Source organism: Brachyistius frenatus, unplaced genomic scaffold (assembly GCF_029030835.1).
Source record: "Brachyistius frenatus isolate BFR_SWC_R1_liver_20210118 unplaced genomic scaffold, ASM2903083v1 Contig_28, whole genome shotgun sequence".
Classification (NCBI taxonomy): Eukaryota; Metazoa; Chordata; class Actinopteri; family Embiotocidae; genus Brachyistius; species Brachyistius frenatus.
The window spans coordinates 483,886-497,076 of NW_027210627.1; positions in this window are offsets into that span (position 1 = coordinate 483,886).

Sequence of the window (13,191 nt, forward strand, 5' to 3'; positions counted from 1 at the left end):
GGAAAAGGTTATAAAGCCATTTCTAAAGCTTTGGGACTCCAGCGAACCACAGTGAGAGCCATTATCCACAAATGGAGAAAACATGGAACAGTGGTGAATCTTCTCAGGAGTGGCCGGCCGACCAAAATTACCATAAGAGCGCAGCGACGACTCATCCGAGAGGTCACAAAAGACCCCACAACAACATCCAAAGAACTGCAGGCCTCACTTGCCTCAGTTCAGGTCAGTGGTCATGACTCCACCATAAGAAAGAGACTCGGCAGAAATGGCTGCATGGCAGAGTTCCAAGACAAAAACCACCGCTGAGCAAAAAGAACATTAAGGCTCGTCTCATTTTTGCCAGAAAACATCTTGATGATCCCCAAGACTTTTTGGAAAATACTCTGTGGACTGACGAGACAAAAGTTCAACTTTTTGGAAGGTGTGTGTCCCGTTACATCTGGCGTAAAAGTAACACCGCATTTCAGAAAAAGAACATCATACCAACAGTAAAATATGGTGGTGGTGGTAGTGTGATGGTCTGGGGCTGTTTTGCTGCTTCAGGACCTGGAAGACTTGCTGTGATAAATGGAACCATGAATTCTACTCTCTACCAAAAAATCCTGAAGGAGAACGTCCGGCCATCTGTTCGTGACCTCAAGCTGAAGCCAACTTGGGTTCTGCAGCAGGACGATGATCCAAAACACACCAGCAAGTCCACCTCTGAATGGATGAAGAAAAACAAAATGAAGACTTTGGAGTGGCCTGGTCAAAGTCCTGACCTGAATCCTATTGAGATGCTGTGGCATGACCTTAAAAAGGAGGTTGGTGCTGGAAAACCCTCCAATGTGGCTGAATTACAACAACTCTGCAAAGATGAGTGGGCCAAAATTCCTCCACAGCGCTGTAAAAGACTCATTGCAAGTTATCGCAAACGCTTGATTGCAGTTGTTGCTGCTAAGGGTGGCCCAACCAGTTATTAGGTTTAGCGGGCAAACACTTTTTCACACAGGGCCATGTGGGTTTGGATTTTGTTTTCTCCCTTAATAATAAAAACCTTCATTTAAAAACTGCATTTTGTGTTTACTTGTGTTATCTTTGACTAATATTTAAATTTGTTTGATGATCTGAAACATTTAAGTGTGACAAACATGCAGAAAAATAAGAAATCAGGAAGGGGGCAAACACTTTTTCACACCACTGTATATATGTACAATGTAGTGCAAATACGGGTCCATAGTGCAAAAGTTCAGACTTCATGGGGGACGGAGGAGAGACGGCAGAGAGTTGAACATCCTGACAGCCTCATGGGCGAAGCTGTTTTCAGTCTGGAGGTACGTGCAAGGAGGCTGCGGTACGGGGGGGGGGGACTTTTAATTTGTTAGTTGTGGTTTATTTAATTGGTAAACATGTCTGCTCAGTATTTTAAATCAAACATTGGCTAATTATAGTCTAAAGGATGCAAGGAACAGATTTTGTATTGGTTAAATCCTAATTTCAACCCAACTGCTACTCACTAATTACAGTAAAACTTTCTGACATGTGGACTTAAAACATCACTCCACTCAAAAATGTGTTTTGAGCACAGATACTTCACTTGGATGTTGGAGCTTCATTGTGCTGCACGATGAGCAGGAGGAAACGTTTTTCTGAGCTCACCCTAAATTTCAGTCTCACACATTTACATACTAGTATGATTTTGGGATATCACAATTTATTTGTAGTCCAATGTAAAAACAATGTGATGTGGACACTTGAAGCCTCCGGTGCACCAACGCTGAAAACATAACTCTTGGTGAAGTAGGAGACATCTGCTGTCTAGCAGTTAAACTTGAAGTGAAAAATGTATGCATATTTAGTAACTGAGTTTTTTCATGAAGGAGGAGAAGTAGATGAAATCCTTTCAATTTTGAAGTAAATATCTGAAGTCTATTGGAAAAACCACATCAAACACAATTATTATTATTCTATATACCTTAAGATTTGTCTGGAGGGCCTCTTTAAAACACTGCCACTACTGGGTCTCTGATCCCAAAGAAGGAAAATGTGGAAATGCTGTTTGTCCAGTGTGCTGCTTATTGTTTGGTGCAGAAGACATTTACTTCTACGTGTTTGTTTATGAAGAAATGTGAAGTGACTGGATGTGAGATGTGTATTCATGAAGAAGGAAAATGACTTTACCTTAAATCTGTGATTGTGCTGTGATTAAGGTCTGAAAACCGTGTTTGCATTCAGGTTTGCTCAGTCACGCTGAAAGGTGGACCAATGACGGACCAGTAAGGCTGGTTAAGTGCGATAACGTTGAAGCCAAGCATTTGTTTCTTAGTGGAGTTCCAGCGTTGGCAGTGTTGGTAGTGCTTTGGCTACACCAATGTCGAGTGGTTAAAAGCTGCTCCAATAGTTAATAAAAAAAAAAAAAAAAAAAAAAACAAGGTCTGCGCCCAGTAGGATGCAACAACTACAAACAATCCCCAATGTAGTGTGGCCCGCCCAGACGGCAACAAACCACAATGTCACCCAAACATGTCGTCACCTATGAATTTCTCAATTGCAGTTGTTGTTGCTATTTCGGAGGAAAAGCTAGCGGTGCATCCGAGTCTGTGTGATTGGGAACATGAGGACGCTACAGCCGCCCACCCATAAAGCAAAACCTGACTTCATCCGCAGGCATGTCAATCAAACACAAACGCCATACTGCTTTTTAAAGTTTAATTTCTAATAAATGACGAATGAGAAGGAGGGACTTTAGCCAAATAACACCATAATGACTTGTGGGAAAAAATGTATTGACTTTGGATTTCACCAGCGAAGTTGAATGGGAGTCTATGGAGCCAGAGCCCTTTTGGAGCCAACCTCTAGTGGCACTCGGTGGTATTGCAGCTTAATGCACTTCCACAGCTGCCTGACATGTCAGATCTGCAAGCTACGTCCATTTTTACATACGGCATCTGGTTTGACGGTTATGCTCTTTATACACTCTCTGCCACCTCTTGCCAACTCCAATGCAATCCAATCTGGACTGCCGGCAGACGCTATTATAAGTCAAGTAAAATAGAACCAAAAAAAAACCAAACACTTCCAGAGGTTCTGCGGACATGTGAATTTGCGCCGGTTGGCAATCTGGCATTGATATTGTTAAGCCAAAAACTTCAACTGACAGAAGGAGCTGCTCAAAAGAAAGCCGGTGTTGTTCTCTGCCCTTCCTGTGCCAACATCCCTCTCTGGTTAGCATGATTGTTTCCATATTCCTAAATAATACTACATCTCTGAATAATGCAGGTTAAGACGGGCACTTTGTCATTGCCGTCCAATTTGTAAAGTCAGTAACGACAGCACAAGCATACAGTGTCAGCAGACCTGTAACCTTATACACACGCAGTCATGATGTTGATGTCTACTCTGTTCGACTCAAAGTATTCTTAAGGTGACATAGAGATAAGGTTGATATTCCCAACAGCAATGATGTGACTTGTTATCAGCATCCCTTCCTGTTTTCATTATTTGAAGTAAGAGATAGATTAAAGTCATCTCACGCAGATTCATCTTTTAATTAACTTCTCTGTGAACACTTTTCACACTGCTGACTCTGGATGGAAAGAATGCTTTCCTGTGAGACAGGAAAATAACTCAAGTTTTACTGCTGTCTGGTTAAAGTGCCGCAGCATGAAATGGAAAAGAGGGACATAAAGACATGAAGGTGATAGTTTTTGAATGTGTTGTTTGATTTTGAATCATTGAATAAAACTGAGACGATGAAATCAACAATCCGGTTCAACTGTTATTTAAAGAGCTTCGCTTCTGCAGCATGTACACACATACAGAAAGAAATGCCACCAAACTTTAAAAACATCTGTTTGGTGCTTTGCTTTCAAATAACTGTGATAAACGTATGATCTTGCTTTACCTGCATCATATTTTCTTTTCTTTAAGTAGTTCCACTCAGAACTTTTCCACAGCTGTAGTGGTGTTTGCTTTATTTTGTTTATCCTGTTTGTACCATAGCACCCCATCTGACAGTGCCACATATGTTTTTCAAACAGTTTTTCAGTTGCAATACTGACATCTTCTGGCAGAGATAACACAGTAGCAAGCAGCGGGTTTACGGGAAATAAGGCAAGACAGTAGTCACATAAAATATTTGTGTTTTCTGTTTGTGTTTCAATGGCTATTCAAATCATGACCCATCTCTAGTAGTTTTGTCCCTTGTGCAACAATTTCAAAAATGATGGTTAGGTTTGGCTTTGTCAGTTAATACCATGGACAAGACTTCAAAGATACCCCTCCAGAACTCTTCCAGACGGGGACAGAGCCAGGACATAAGGATCTGTTAGGCAACGTCTTACATAAATTGGGTCAGGCTACGGGTAAACTCTGTCCAGTTTGGAATTGGAAACATGGATGTACAGAGTACATCTTTAAATTGTATAAGTGATTATCAGGCGTACGTGAGACAAGAGTGGACTCTCCTTTAGTATCCCAAACCCAGGTCGTATCGAGATCCCCTTCCCATGCAGTTTGATGTAAGACAGAGGGGGGAAATTCATTTCTGATCCAAGACTGTATTGTGCATTCTAGCTGACAAGATGGCAAAAAAAAAAAAAAAAATCAAATTAGGTATATTCAACTTGCCGTTTTCTCTTTCAAATAAGTTTCTAACCTTTGGGTTTGTTTAAAATCAACATAATCAAGGTTTTCAGCTGTTAAATCACATGAAGTAGGAAGGTAGGAAGCTCTGTTGATTCTTCTCGTGAACAGTGTAATGAAGGGTTTTGTTGACATACTACATTTTCCTGGCAAACGCTTCACACATTTGAATGAAGTCAGAATGAAAACATCTGTCGCGCTTTCAGAGAATCTGAAGAATGTAGCCAGAAAAGACTCCTTATCAGAATGTGTTTTTAATCTCTTTCTCTCACTCAGGAGATGCAGCTGAATTCTTATGGCGTTATCTTAACTGGAGGTCAAGGGCCTGGAGGAGTCGGAGTCTCTGTGAACAAACTGAAATCTCATTCCCTCAGTGCTTGATTGGTTAGCAGACTTTGAAGTGAATTGCGAGAGGTTTTTTAATTGTCATTAAAATTTTGTTTCTATTGTTAACAAACAGATTTTTATTCCACATTTTTTTTTCATTTGTGGTTTTTCATTTATGCATGTAACAGTTGAGTACAGACAACATGGCATGTAAACAGTACGTTCTGCTCTGAGTTTGTTGTTGGAAACCTCAGTGGGATTTAACTACATGCAGATAATTAAAGCAAACTAATAGAGTATGATTGTAGGGCTCATTTGTGGGAATAAACTGGTACTTCATATTATAACAGAAGGTTACAATAATTCCTTAATTTCTGCAGTTTAGTGTGTTTCATGGAGCATAAACACAAATGCACTTTGGAACAGTCCACATCATAAACTGACATAACTCACTGCAACCAGTTACCACTAATAGATTCTTTTGTAGAGCACTTTAATATTCAGATCCAGGAGATGGATTGTGATCTGTCGTATTGTTCTGATAATAATAGTTATTTTTCTTCGTTGATTACCATAAATAATGTGCTTTGGCCGTGGATGGTCATTGTATGCTGCTCTTGCATTATGTACTATGATGGTAGTAAATTCAAAAATGAGTTTATCAATCTTACTGTTGATACATAAATTGTTAAAGTATTCTGGAATCAAGGTTCCGATGCTCGCTGCTGAAGAAGGCTGTGGGTTGTGGTTGAAAGCTCTTTGGTTGCTTTGGTCGCACATTTAGGATAGATGTCTTGTGGAATGCTGACGTGTGCTCCAATGACTTTGACTGAATCTGACTACACAGAAAGCTGCTGTATTAACGCTGCATTCATCTGTCACTTTGGTCTACAGTAGAATCACCTGCCCAAGCCATAACAGAAGTACAACCATGATGGACAGATGAGGTAATTAAATTGGGTGCTGAACTGTTTCTTTTTTCTGCATACTATCCTCTATTCATCATTGTGATAGAGGCTGAGTTTTGTTTCATGAGTTTATAGAACTTTTTGAGTCTGACTTTTGCCCTACTCACAGCTTCAGTCTTTGTGTGATTATAGTCTAAAAACCCTGTTCCCATTAAGGTTTGTTCTGGCACTCTTAAGGGTGATCGGTCGGGGTGGCTAAGAGAGATTGAGTTGAAGTAGTTCCAACAGTGGTGGTACAGTTTCGGCGCACGTCATACAGTATAAGGTCATCAATGCAGATTGGTTAAAGGCTGCTCCAGTAGTTGCAAAATAAACCTGAGGGTTACGGCCATTTGGACGCAATGACAGGGAACAATCATGGATTTGAATTTGGTCGGGTAATACCAGGCTGGTGGTTTTCATCTTATGCTGAAGAATCCTGAAGTTCTGGTCCTAAAGGCTTTTCTGTATTGACAAAGATATATGTACTCCGACATGTTGAAGAGCATTCTTGACCTGCTGTGCATCATAAAGGAGTTTTTCCTCTTTCTTACTCTCTTCCTCAAAACTTGTGCTCTTGTCTACAACCACATTTGTCATTTTCTAACTTTCCTGCATTTTTAGAAAGAGCTAGATCTTTTGAGTCTCATTTTGATCATCACATGTCTTCTCCACTTACACGGATCCCTCTTTATTAGTCATATTGACATACAACTCCACCTCAATCCAAATGGCAACTCTCAACCAATACTGGACAACACGAGCTCTGTTGAGTACAGCTGCTCAACTCCAATTTCTTTTGAGCACTTGTGATTTACGATTTCATTGTATTTACAAAGCTTTTATGTAGCTTTTGATTGTTTCCTCAAGTGTCATTTTTGACACTTGTGATTTGGGCACAATGTGCTTAAATTGCTATAAAACTAAAGCTGAGAGTTCACACTTATACCAATGTACAACCAATTCGTTTATTTCAAACTGAATGTGCTGAAGCATGTCTGACCGTCCAAGTAATTATTGTCCGGAATCTGTATCTGCAAGAAAAAATACGAAACCCTTTGACATGAGCTGCTTTTCTGCATGAATTTATCACAAAATCTGATCACAAGTAAACTATGAAATTGAGCTTGCGCTAATAATACACGATAAAGTATAAACTTTCATGTCTTTATTGAACACACCCAAGTAAATCCTTGAAACTTGTCAAACCTTCTTTGGCAGCAACAACCTCAAACAAACACTTCAAGTAGCATTGAATCATCTCCATTTGTTGGCAGTTTGTCCAACTGGACCCATGAATATCTCAATTCATTGAGATTACTTTACAATCCTTTCTGGCTTTCTATAAATCAACCATTCTTGATCCCAAGTCTTCTGAGATCTCTTCTTGGAAGGCATGGTTCATATCAACAGATGCTTCTTGTGAATGGAAGTGCAGGTTTCCTAACTTCTGACTCCAAGTGTCTTTTGCTTATAGCCTCTGGGTTCACATACTTTTCAGAACCACTGTGAATGTTTGCAGTAGAACGACTTTTGTGTTGTTATTTAGTAAAGATGATGTATGTTCATTATTGAAGCTTAAATAAAGATCTGACCATATTTTTCGATGGATGTAAAGAAATAAAAAAGTTCTGACATTTTTCTTGTTGGGTGGGAATGGACCGCAGCACAGTGATGTGCATGCAGCAAGGGGAAGCTATAACTTTTGCTGTGTTCAAATGGGGTCGTACTTACCGGGTATACGAGAAGAGTCCATATGAACGGCGCCCTGTCGTGGTATTTACGTTAGAACTAAACGTTTTCTATAGGTCCAGAGTTCACGAGTTGTGACGTGTTTTCTGACATTTACAGAAACGTCAGAGGACATGGAAGTTATTTTTTCATTGGACATTAAGCTAATATATTACAATTTTAGTCATGTAGAGTTTGTCCTCATAACTTAGATAATAGTCTACGTATGAGGAAAATGTTGATCTTCCCAACGGCCTCATCTTTTCCTTCTGTGACTTTGCATTTCCTACATTATGTTATCCACCTGTTAGCTTGCTAAATTGTTAGCCTCTGCGGCTTCTAGATGCCGTCCACGTTGCTGTTGCCTAGCAACTTAGTTTTTAGCTCTTAACCACTTGAACTCCAAACATACGGTGCACACGAGCTCCATTTGAACGTGGCATATGTGAGTAAGTTACATCAGTTGAACAAAATCAGCAGCTGAGTTTCACACTTTTTGATGAACTGGTATGTGCGCACTTGCAATTTCTCCATAGACTTGAGCACACATCATATTCTCTGTCAAAGTCTGTAAATCGGCTACAGAGAACCTTGACATCTTTCAGAGAGCCTGTGGTAATGAATCAATGAACCGGGCGAAGTGTTTTGATTGGCACTCATGTTTCAAAAGAGGCCGAATGTCACTGTCCAAAACCAAAAAGACGTGTCAGGTGAGGAGCAACCAGGTGGGTTTCTTTGACATTGTGACACTGAATTTGTCACACAGGGTCAGACTGTCAACACCGAGTTCCACTGTGATGTTCTGAGGCGTCTGAGGGAAATTAAATTGCCACAAACCACCTGAACTGTGGCATTATAGCAAATAGGTTCTCCAACATGAAAACGTACTTGCTCACAGCATGTTGAAACGTTGAAGTTTCTCACCTGCAACAACACAATGATCACCTGCCACCACCAGTTCTCACTAGATTTAGATCCCTGTGACTTCTTTTTGTTCTCCAAATATTTATCGCCAAATTTGATGTGTGCTCTGCTCAAGTTTCAGGTCCGTGGTGAAATTGCAAATGTGCACGTGTCAGTGGTCCATTGCACCAAGTTGTGCTCCAAACACTCCTCGAATACAAATGCTCATAATTCCAAAAGTTTACTTATTTCTTATTTACTTTTTGTGTTTAGTTTTGTATTTGGTGTACATTTCTATTCGTTTAGTGTTACACTGCTTGGATTGAGCCTGATGGATAACACAAGATTAAGCAGAGCCCTGTATCTAAGCAATATCTGGTCCATGAAAATGATCAAATGCCATCTTTCATCATTTCTTTGGTTTTATGAGAATCATGAGGACCCTTTTGGAAATTGCTGTCACTGTGATATTATAAAACTGTTCATGTCAAAAAGGAAAGCAAAATCCAGGAGATACTGAAATAACTTTTGTTTGTCATATTTCTTTGGACATTTAACTTGGCAAAGCACAGAGCTCAACAGTCCTGGGAGCTTTGCAGACTCTGCACAGCATTTAGGCTGACCATGAATGGGTAATAGCTGACTAGCATGTGGGGGATCCCACAGAATGCCAGTTTGAGCCAGTTTGAGCCAAAGCAGCCAAAAGACACAGTGAGAGAGGGAAGGTATGAGTGTCTTTGTGGTTTCTGCCATGACTCAGGAGCTGCAGATAGCAGGAGTGCATTCACAGCTCTGCTGCTCAATGTGAAAGTCATTACAGGCCCCTGAGTTTTATGGCTCTTGTGGAAAGACACTGAGCCAGCAGTATGAGTCATCAATGGATACATGTGTGCTGCTACAGCAGTAAAAAAAATCCTCACTCCTTTCCCCTCCCCTTGTTCCTTTGGCCACAAACAGTATAAAGTCATCAGGGACGGAGCAGAGCTCCCACGCTCAGAGTTTAACTTCGCCAAGTTCATCAAGTGGAAAATAGTCGAGCAAACCAGATACATGATCGTTCACCAGGAGGATCACTTCATCTTTACGGCCTTCTTAGAGGCTCCTTTTCTTGGTTTTCCTGACTTCAAAACACAGTTTGAACCCCCAATTATTATTTCACTCATTTTCAAGAAGGTTGATGCAGTTCAAACGAATGCCTTTTGGTGTTCAAAGTTCTCCACACCACACATGAGTCAGTGATTTCTGTGAACAGTTTAAGTTGGCACATGACTCAGCAACTGTCTTACTGTTTACACTGGCATTCCCACGGTCCAATGTGAATCATCCCACTGTGGACGTGACCACACTGGGATACCACTGGGTTTGGTAAAGGCACCATATGCTAGAACCAAGGAAGCCAGCTCAGAGAACTGGAAGAGATGAGAGCCTCTGTCGTCTGAGTGACTCCTGATAATATCATGCTGTCACAGAGTGGATATCAAAATGCTGCATGAGGTCAAATTCTTCCCATTTTGAGTTGGAAAGAAGTAAATGAAAAGGCTGTCAGTAGCAGGGGGGATAAATGGCTTCATAGATTTCATGTATCGCTTACTTTTTGACAATTTAAACACAGAAGCTTAGTTCTCATTTTATTTTATTTTTTGCAGTATTTGATGCTTATGACACCTTTGCTAACACGTCTATGGTCATTCAAATACAAATATGTTAAAACGTGCATGTATTTATTAGAATTGTCTTGTTGTACAAACCTTTAAAGTACAGAAGAAGGTGGTGAAAGGGGAACAAGGAGAGGATTCCTGCTCTGCACATGTTCTTTATGAACCATTCACCACCTCACTCAAACCAAAATAATGATTTGCTCTTGCCAACGGTGCTGAGTTTATTTGTTTTAAGTCATTATGCTGGGTGGCTGCATGTTGGAAGAGAGATGGTGGTTTGCTTTGGCCTGCGCTGAATGCTTCGGCAGTGTACCACAGTGAACTGCTGTTAGTAACTTTCTGCACGCTGCGGAAACTCTGACACAGAAGTGCCAGTTGCTGTGGCCTCTGTTTTCCGTTCTGTACAGGGGAGGACTGGCAAGGTTTGAACTTCTGTAGCTCAGAAGTACACCTCATAAATAGCCGTATCAAAAAAAATCTGATATGTAAGTTAAACAACATGGAGTTTTACAACTTGTAAACCATGAACAAAAAGCAAGTATCTATGTGGGTGGTGGTGTGTTGCCTCAGGTAGCAGAGAAGAGATGAAATATGATCCAGGAAGTTGAATTTGTGTAAAAGAGCCAGATACCAAAACACTGAAGAGGGGTTTATATAAAACAGGGCTTTACCAATTCATCACATCACTAATCACGTTTTATCACTTTTAAACAGCAGAATTATAACATTTATCTAACAGGGATGTGTCTTGTTTTATCATGTTTTGATGTTTTATATCTTGATATTGAATAGAAGCATAGTATCTCATTTTAGTTCTTTACAATTGATAGATAACACATTGCCACTCATACATCGTCTCCAATAGCTACATAATAGCCTCTCCCAAAGGTGTTCATAGTGTGTATAGGAGAGTATGAAGATCACGAACACATATACTTGTAAACATATAGCTCACGTAATGAGTCCCATTTGCAAGCATGAAAATAGAATTAATTGTGAAGAAGACGTTATTCTGCTAAACTGATTCTCCACCCGCACCTCCATCCTCCATCCAGATGGGTTAGGGTGCTGCATTTCTTTAATGGATTAGTTAGACCTTTTGGAAAAGACATTATTTTTCATTCAATATTAAGCTGAGCTGAGCATCAGTACTGTAAACTGGGAAAATGGTGAGCCTAGCTAAAGAAGGATTCAGACAAAACCAGGGTTGTGTGTGTGTGTGTGTGTGTGTGTGTGTGTGTGTGTGTGTGTGTGTGTGTGTGTGTGTGTGTGTGTGTGTGTGTGTGTGTGTGTGTGTGTGTGTGTGTGTGTGTGTGTGTGTGTGTGTGTGTGTGTGCGTGTGTGTGTGTGTGTGTGTGTGTGTGTTTTAGAAATACTATGCAGGAAGTTGAAGTAAAGAATGAATGCATGATACTTATATACAGCTCCAGAAACTTGCCTATATTTGGTGTTTTGCAGCGATTGTGAGAAATAAAGCGTTTGCAATACTAGTAGTAGTGCACTTGCATATATTTTGCTCACCTAACAAAATGTCTTGTCTGCTGATGTCCCATTGCTCTGCAGCAAAAGTTTAACTTGGCTCCATTTTTTTTGCATGGTGATGCTACATTTTTTTTGCCCTATGCATTGACACCCCAATGTCCAAGCTGCGAACAAGGACTTCTTAAACTGTTGTAAATCCAAATAACCATACATTTTCTTTTTTAAACTTAGTTTTTTTGTACAGATTTTTAAAAAATGGGCCATATCACATTATTAAGCTTTAGTGCTGCTGGGAAATAGATTGTTTTTCTTCACATTGAATAGACAGGTTAGAGAATGATATCTTAAATGACATTTTACTGTGCCAGATAGAAGATTCCCAAAATGTCAAACCATGTGATGACAGCATCAGCTTTTGCATGTAAAATAATTTTGCAACACGTAGTGGGCCATCACAGCTCAAAATGAAGACTGCTGTGATGGATTTACAGACAGAGAAACAGCTGCTGAGACAAGTGTGTTCCTGATCAACTCCAACTGGATACACCAGAAACACACGATGCGTTACACTGTCATGACAGTGTGTAGTTAGCATGAGATGACATTTGCATGTGCGTTCATGTACTCTCATTTGCAAACAGTATGCAGTGCATCTGTTTGAATCTTTGACAAAATGTGTCCAAAAGTACAAATTCCCACCCACAGAGAAAACGACGGCACAGCTGTAAACATGTCAACTCTCACCAGTAATTGTTCGCAGTTGTTTTCAGTAAGAGGGTTAGATTTGAATGATCGTCCCCCAGTGTGATGTGTGTAATAGGCTGACATGATTTAACAGCATGTGATGTGGGACATTCAAAACACTGAGTGCCACATTAATTAGATAGATAGATAGATAGATAGATAGATAGATAGATAGATAGATAGATAGATAGATAGATAGATAGATAGATAGATAGATAGATAGATAGATAGATAGATAGATAGATACTTTATTAATCCCTCAGAGGGATATTTTTACGTTCCAGCAGCATGTACAGGGCAAAAATATTTAATATAATAATAAAAAAATTCACATTCTATACAATAAAATAAAAACAATTAACAGTCTTGACAGCAAAGTGTACAAAACCAAAGTGATCAAATCAGAGCTCGAGTTTTTTCTCTGATCGTGCATCATGACTGGATGTGCAAATCAAGAAGATTTTGTTTGATGGGTAAGGCCATTTGTATATTGATTAATTAGTCAGAAGTATGTGGACATTTTAACATTACAAATGTGCGTGATAGTCTATCCATCCATCTACTTTCTACTGCTTATCAGAGGTTGGGTCTCACTGGCAGCAGGTTGAGCAAATAAGTTCAGACGACCCTCCACCCAGCAATATTTTTCAGCTTCTAACAAAGCAAGGATCCCGAGTTTTCTCGAGGTCAGATGAGATAATCTCGTCAACATGTCCTTGGTCTACCCCAGGGTCTCCAAACACTTAGACTTGCCTCCTAATCAGACACCTGAACCA